Source organism: Passer domesticus, chromosome 10 (genome assembly GCF_036417665.1).
Source record: "Passer domesticus isolate bPasDom1 chromosome 10, bPasDom1.hap1, whole genome shotgun sequence".
Lineage (NCBI taxonomy): Eukaryota > Metazoa > Chordata > Aves > Passeriformes > Passeridae > Passer > Passer domesticus.
This window is the reverse complement of record NC_087483.1, coordinates 40,477,375-40,485,576: the sequence shown is the minus strand read 5'-3', so window position 1 is coordinate 40,485,576 and position 8,202 is coordinate 40,477,375. Positions and strand designations below refer to the sequence as shown.

General features: G+C 42.1%; 1 long non-coding RNA gene across 1 annotated transcript; it reads left to right on the top strand.

Moving 5' to 3' along the window:
- Nucleotides 1-1,710: 1,710 nt before the first annotated feature.
- LOC135309250 (uncharacterized) lies at nt 1,711-6,315 on the top strand. The gene is made up of 3 exons (XR_010369558.1): nt 1,711-1,815; nt 4,769-4,912; nt 6,237-6,315. It is a non-coding gene; the product is annotated as an uncharacterized LOC135309250 (long non-coding RNA).
- The last annotated feature ends 1,887 nt before the right edge of the window (nt 6,316-8,202 follow it).

Genomic DNA, 8,202 nt, shown 5'->3' with positions numbered 1-8,202 from the left:
TCTTCCTAACGTTTAATAGAGGGATAACTCACTGGGCAGAATAATGAATTCCTTGCTAATGGCTGTACATAGGGGATTAACACCTTCGTGCAGCCATCCACAAATGCACTGCAAATATGAATATTATCTGTTTTGGGAGGCCTTGATGTGGGTCCAGCTCTTAACCATAGGCAGCTTTGGAGCAAGATGGACTTTAAGGGACCCTAAATCAAGATTTAGGATTTGCTGAGGGAGCCTAAATCAAGAAAGTAATTTCCTTTGTGTCTTGTTCAAATGTTTTAACTCTCCAGTCTAGAGCCAAGGACAAGGTAGTGCAGAGTCCACAGGTCAAGTTTTCATGCAGTCATAGAATGGCTTGGATTGAAAGCTCATCTTGTCCCAATCTCCTGCTGTGGGCAGGGACACCTTCCACTGTCCCAGGGTGCTCCAAGCCCCATCCAGCCTGGCCCTGGACACTTCCAGGGATCCAGGGGCAGCCACAGCTTCTCTGGGAGCCTGTGCCAGGGCCTTTTCACCCTCACAGCCAAGAAATTATTCCTAATATCCAATCCCTGTTCACTTTGAAGCTGTTTCCCTTGTCCTGCCACTCTAGTTCCTTGTGAATTGTCTCTCCCCACCTTTCCTGCTGGCTCCCTCCAGGTGCTGGGAGGCTGCAGTGAAGTCACTTCAAAGCCTTCTCTTCTCCAGGATGAACAATCCCAATTCTCCCAGCCTTTCCTCCCAGCAGAGCTGCTCCATCCCTCTGAGCATCCTGGTCCCTCTGGACTCTCCCCAGCAGGTTGTTTTCCTTCCTGTGCTGGGGTCCCCAAAGCTGGATGCAGTGCTCAAGGTAGGGTGTCACCAGAGCAGAGAAGAGGGGCAGAATCACCTCATTTTCAGTCCCTCAACAGACAAATGTGTGGCTTTTTGCATCAGAGAAATTTAAAATTGGGCAGGATTGGGATAGAAGAGCAATTCAATAAAACCTGACATTCTGTAGTATCTGGCCAGATACACCATGTGAAGATCAGAAATCTTTTTTCCCCCTCTTTGATAAATGGAATATAAGAATTTACCAATCTTAGTGGTTCCTTCTCTTCCCTCCTCATCTGCAGTCTGCTTTGCAAACTGACTTTCCCAGCTTCTGTGCTAGCCTAAAACTGGCACTTGATTTATAGTTGCAATCAGAATAAAGAGTGGTGATTTGGGAATGAAAAGCAGATCCAGGGCCCTCAGTGATGCACTTGAGGCTACCACGGCTTGGAGTTTGTTATCTGAGCCTCTGCCCCTACACTGAGGGCAGCAGCTGGGGGCTCATGCAAGGGAAAAGCTGTTCTGGTGGAAGTGGGAGCTGAAATAATGTCACTTAGCAGGATGCACGGGGAGCAGGAGACCAGTAATTCTGAAATAAGAGCAGGAAAGGATTATAATTTTTATAATGATTCACTGATTCACAAAATGTGAAAAAAAAACCCATGATGTTCTGCTGATGATCGACCCAAAGACAAACACACCCTTGTACCTTTTGGAAAGGCTTTTTCCAAAGGAGATTTCTTCCTGGTGCTCAGGTTTCCCATATTTCTCAAAATGCCCTTCAGAGCTGTGTTCCTCCTGTGTTTCCCACTCTCCCAGCTTCCACTTTGCCTGTGGTATCCTGGCAGAGCAGCAGTGACCTTGGGAACCACAGCTCGTGGTGAGGCTCTGAGGGTGCATCAGGGGACACCAAACACAGGCAGGACAACAGTAACCATGGAGGATGTTCTTGATTTCTGTATGGAAGGAGGGGAAATTCCTGTACCTACCTGAAAAGCAGCATGGCTTTAAGATTTTCACTAAGTCTGGTGCCTTTTTATTCTTTTCTTTCTGATATATTCAGTGTAAACCACTACCATGCTGAAACACAATTCTGGGGACAGTGACAGTGCAGCCTTTCCAGTCGTGATCCCGAAGAAACAATTTAAAACTGCCAAAGCAAAATAAGGAGTTTGGTGAGCTAGGTGGCACAGGGGCTGATTAGAAACACAAATAAATAATGAGGAGAGGAAAAGGCAAAGTAAGAGTAGGAAGTGGAGATAGTTCCAGAGAACAATGGAAATGAGGGGTGATAGCTCAGGGAACATCATATTAGAAAGGGATGGAGGTGTCAGAAAGGAACCAGAGAGAAGCAGATTGGCTTAAAAAAAAAAACAAAAACAAAAACACAACCCCCCCCCCCCCCCAAAAAAAAAAAAACCCAACAAAAAAAAACAAAACAAAAAAAAAAAAACCCACCAACACAAAAAAAGTGTGTTCAGGAGATGATGGAATCCATCCAACATCTGAACGACTCAATGAATAGCAGACTGTTGAAACTAGATGAGACACTAACTAATTTAGTTCAGGCTGTCAATAATTGAAATCAGAATGCTGCTGTATTTAATGCTAATATGGAGACTCTGATTTCAGAAGCCTAAGGTTTTAAGGAGCTGGGATGAATCTGTGCTGTCGTTTCCCAGTTGTTATTGTTGGGGAATTGTTGAAAGAAAGGTTATCAATTCAATGTTAGTGCTGTGTATGATTTTTAATATTTAAAGATGTTACTTGCATTTTTAAGCATGACCTGTATTATCTACCTCAGAGGGTGCTGTGTGTGGTGGGAAAGGGCACAGTTTAATTCTGTGATAGCCTGGTATTAGATGTAAAGTTGCTCCAACTCCTCAATTCCATCACTTGCTGGTATGAGGAGAAATAAAATTCAAAGTCCTGTCTTTGGCAAAGTCCCTTGCTGCTCCCTTCCAATCTGCAGTGTCAGAAAACTCAGATACTTAACGAATCTTCTCATGTCTGTTGGCTTCATTTAGCAAACGTCTGTTCAGTTATCATGGATTAAAGGAAAATATTTATTAAAAAAAAAATTACTCATTTTTGAGATACAGCAAATATGAGTTAAAGAGAATTTCAAAGAGGGATTTTTTTTTTAAATTGTAATTTATGTTACAGGGACATGAAGTAATGTAACAGAAAGAGAAAACAGTTTCTGGATGAGAGGTTTTAAAAAGGGGAAAAGGGGGGGGGGGGGGGGGTAAATTTTCCTTAGGATAAATGGCTACCAATAAAGAATAAAAAGTAGACAGAAAACTTATTTAAGCCTCTGAGATATATGAGTAGCAAGCATAGAAAAATTAGTGTCCAGCAGTGAGCATTACCCTGCTAGTTCAGCACAAATCTATGATTCCAATTATTCTGAGAATCTAAGGATTCTATGATTCTGTGAATCACAGTGTAATTTTAGGGTACTGCTGTCAGTACCTTCCCCATATATGAATTCTGCCAATAATTCTTCCAAGGCATGAATTTAATTCCTTTTTCCTGCCCATTAAAGCTGAATTAAGAAGATGCCATAAGATATCACAGGTATTTAAAAAAAAAAAAAAAAAAAAAAAAAAAAAAAAAAAAAAAACCAGAAAGAAAATATTGAAAGTGGAAAGCATTGAGGGAAGGAACAAACAAGGTGCCAAGGCCTTGATGCATTTGAAAATCTGAAAAACTCTTTATTTTGTGATTTTTGGGACATCTCACATAGCTGAATCATCCATTCTGAAGACCCACTGGGCTCTGACAGATCCCTGAGCAGCTGGAGCCTGGTGGGAATTTCTGGTCTGATGAAGTCAGCTGTTTTAGGGAAATGTGGGGAAATGTTCCACTCTCAGGTTTGGTCCCAGTTTGGTCACATTTCCCAGCATCAAGTGAGGATCTCAATGGGCAGCAGATTTTCTGATTTATGTAGAACTGCATGGATGTGTGTGGAGCTCATTAAAAGATCTGGAGGGCTAAAACATTTGAACAAGACAATGGAAATTGGAAAACAGGGGGTATGTGGAAGTGAAGAGCTGAAAAGCCAAAAAAAAAAAAAAGAAATCCCCATTTCTTTTATCTTTTCTCTCTCCTCCAATGCATTCTGTCTCCACTCTGAAAGTAGTGTTCTATCTCCCCAATACCTCAGTGCTTATTTTTCCATGTGTTTTCTGTGGCATCTCCCAGTGCTGATATTTTTCCAAGGTGTGCTACAAGCACACCGGGAGGGGATGAAACTTCCCTGGGAGCTGCAGCTCTGCTATAACTCATTCTTCAGGACACAACACGGGCAGGGGAGGAAAAAAATATATATCCTTTGGAAAAACGCAAAATGTGTTCAGTGCTTCCACTTGCTCGTGGTGTGTCCCAGTGGGAGCTGCTGTCACATTCCATATGCCAGGAATAGGGATGGCCTGCCTGGTGCCCAGTGCCATGGGGGTTCCTCGTGTTTCGTGTCACTCACAGTTCATTTGGAACATCCAGGGTGCAGGCTGCTTTTTTTTTTTTTTAATATTTTTTTCAGTATGTGAAAGCCTGATGCATGTTTTCTGCCAGGTAAATCAGTAAATTATAGAAATAAATAATATCTTAAGCTGAGATGTGTCCAGGTTTAGCCCATGAGTCAAACCCCTGACAAAGCCTGGCTGGGAAACGTGAGTTCAAAGACAGGATGAGGAGAATCCCAGGTCCAAACCAGGCTGACTCACAGGCACAGGAGCACAACCCCTTTCTAGAAAACCTTATTTATACAAGAGGTGAGAGTTTGGAGACATGAAAGTCCCCAGAAGACAAAGCAAGCAGAGGGAGGACAGGCAAAGCCCAGCCATGGTCAGCAGTGAATTCATCTCTCACTTCACGGAGAGTTTGCTCCTTTCTGGTTTTCCTTCTGCTGCTCTGGCCTAATCTCTGCTATGAAGAGCAATTTATCTTCCTCCCTCTGTCTTCATCCCACCAGGGGGACAGGTGGAGGGGCTGCATTTCCAAAGGCAGCAGTGATGCGCACCACGGATCACAGGGCACGACCCACTCCCAGCTTGGAATTTCTCATTTTTACCAGCATATCCAGAGCTGCAGCCTTATTTTCCAAAGGCACTTTATGGTAGGCATGCAATCGTTTAAACAATTTAAACTTTATTTAATTTTACACTGACAAATCTCTTGAAATCCTTTGTATCTATATATCGAAACAAGCTGCCAAAAAAAAAAACCAACAAAAAACCACCAAAACTATCAGCCAAAAAAATGTTGTAGCTTCTAGTAGAAGATAATGATTTATCCTTCATAATTCCTGCAGTAAAAAATTTCAAATGCTAGTTTATTGATGGTCAGATTAAAAACTAAAATGGTATGGATTATTCATAACTTTTTTAAAGCATTTTGGGGGGTTTTTGGAGTTTTTTAGGTACTTTTAGTTTTTCTTACTTAACATTGGTACTTCTTAGACTCATCAGTTGTAGGCTGGACTTCAGATCAGTCTGTAATTGTCAGATTTTACTGAGATGTTGTATTATTGACAGTTTAAGTATTACATAGTCAGACATTATTTTCAAAGTTAAATTATTTGCAAAACAGGCACCATCAATTCTCTCCCACCCATCTTCACATTTTTTACTGAAGGTAAAACTAGTTATGAAAGGATTGTTGCTGTAAAATCTCAAGTACCTAGATTAATCCCTAATACCTTATTGCTGTTTCTGGAGGGGAAAAATAATTCTTGAAGGCTTCTTTAAACTTCAGGTAGCCAGACTCGTGTGGGTGCCTGGAGTGTGTGAGCTGGTCATGGTGAATCCAAATTAAATTTCCATTTATGCCTCACAAAACCTAGTGAAGACAAAAGACACATTAACAGGGGCCAGAAATCTGGCAGGCCAAGTTCCACCCAGGGGTGATTTTTTTCAGATGTGGAATACACTCCTGCAAACCAGGATTTATAGCAGAAATGCTGACAGACAATATTGGTGATACTGTTCTAATTTATTTGTGCTGAATGGTTTTTTCATCTCTTTTCCCTTTTAATGATCTAAGCCTTTTTGCATCTGGCAGTGAGTTTCCTCACTGTTTACCTTGCCTGCCAAGGCAGTATCATCCATCTATGACTATGCTTTTCTTGGTTTCTTGCTCTCTGTCTTTAATATTTGGAGCCAATTTTCCATTTATTCCAGGATTCCTGTACCTCTGATGTTGCCATTAACTTGTAAAGTGGAAGCCTGTCAAAAATGCTTTCAAGATGCAATTTTTTTTGTTGTTTTTTTATTATGAAATATATGTGGTTGTGTTCTGGTATATTTTTATCATAAACAATGAAAAATCCTACTTCTACTCTTAGTTGGCATTTGCCATAAAGAAAATAATCCTGATTTCTTAGATGCTGAATGAGGGTTTTGTGCTCCTGTAACACCATCAGGCATTTCTGCCTCTTGCAGGGTGCTCAGGACCTCTTTGTGCTCCCTTTACCAACCACAGGAGCACTGGAAAACACGGATAATCCGAGGGAGCATGTTGGGAATTTGAATCCCATATATATAGATTATAAAGCTGAAGTGGCGATTACGTAATTTGGTGACATTTACATTTTTGGAACATAACCTCTGCCATCACACTTTGCAGTAGCAGCAGTAAATCTGTGCTGGGATGGATTGCAGTGGGAGAGAGGGTGGATCCGTGGTTGTCTGGGATTTCAAGAGCTGGAGGCACAGAACAGGTTTTGGCTGGACTACAAGGCAGCACCAGAATTTCTCCCTGGTGAAGAAGTATCGGGGATTTTGGGGACATCAAGGGGGAAACTGAGGGCAAGGCAAGTGAACTTTGGGCTGCCCAATCCATGGGAGTGTCCAAGGACAGGCTGGACAGGGCTTGGAGCAAGCTGGGATAGTGGAAAGTGTCCCTGCCCATGGGGTGGGACTTTAAGGTCCCTTCCAACTCAAACCATTCTGAGATGCTGGGATGGTCTCTTGCCTCTCAGAGACATCCCACACAAAACTCCCAGTTGGGATGGAGTCTGGAGTGGGGAATGTGGAGCTCACAGCCCAAGCTGGAGACCTGTAGCACCACATCCACCCAAGAAGGAGTTGGGAACTCACTGTCAGGTGATGGGCAGGACTTCTCCAGCCTTGTCCCTTCCCCAGCAGGGACATCTGGCCATGAGCTCCTGGTGTGCTCAGAAATTTCTTATTTTTGCTAAAATTTAATGAACAGCACTAAAACAAGATAAAAGCATGAACCACAGGTGGTTAAGAGGGTGGGTAACCTGCCTGAACAAGTCTCCTTGGTTCTGAGGACCAGAACTGAGATCATGCATTTTAAATTGGCCCTTTTTATGTTTTTAATTTGCACGAATCATGTTTTCTTTTTCCTCCCGTTATTCTCAAGTGTTGGCCACTTCTAGTTGGACACAACTCTCGTAGACAAGCCCTTAATTGAACAGCTCATTCTCCCTACTTCATTTAAATAAAGATTGTAAAGGAAACTAATCCTACTGATTTGCAAATTGAACTGTTTTGTAGATGTTATTTAAACAGTGCCACTACGACTGTCTTTCATGAGAAACATGGTACAGTGAGAGAGATCAAAGATTCATAAGGAAGCTCTTTTTTTTGAAAGCTGATGCTCCTGGCTTCTTTAACTAATTGAAAAATTTTCTTTACAAGAACAGACCTTCAAGCACTCTGGCTGCTGCCACGAGCCTTATCATTACAGAGTTGTTACTTCCTCCTTTAAGGGACTGAGCTGGAGATTAATGGAAGACTGTGCTGGCACTTTAGAATGAACTTTGTCTATTTTCAGTGCACTATACAAATCCTAACACGCAGGTGATTATCAATGGACTCAGACTGAAAGCAAATGTGTGCCTCCCCTCTTTCTTTTTTGAACTCAGAGGCAGAGCTTCATAATTTCATGGGAAGTCAGAGGATTGAACTGCATTTTCTCCTAACTGGGGATGAATTTCATGATGATAAAAGGGAAGATGAATAGCACTGGCTTGATTTTTGGGGTGAAAGCTGTGCGTGCATAGGGGTGTTGATCCTGGGACTGCCTGGTCTGCCAAGGGACCAAGGTAAGAGAGATTCTGGTTCTGGCTTTGGCACAATTCGCCACTAGAAAGGTGTTAAAAAAACTCTGATATCTCCGAGCAGCAACTGTGAGGCTGAAGTGCATTGAATGAAAGGTGGCATCCTTCTCTCTCTGCCACTGTAGACTTCACCATAAGACAGTAATTAAGTTGAATTTCTTTAGGCATGTGGCTTATTTTTTAATTTTTTTTTTTCTGCATTAAAAGTCACACTTGAGCCTCGATGCTCTATGAGAGATGTGTGTAGCTGAGCCAAGTCTATCAGTCCCCAAACGTGTCTAGTGATTTTCTAAAATGAGAAAAGGGGTGGCAAATGATGC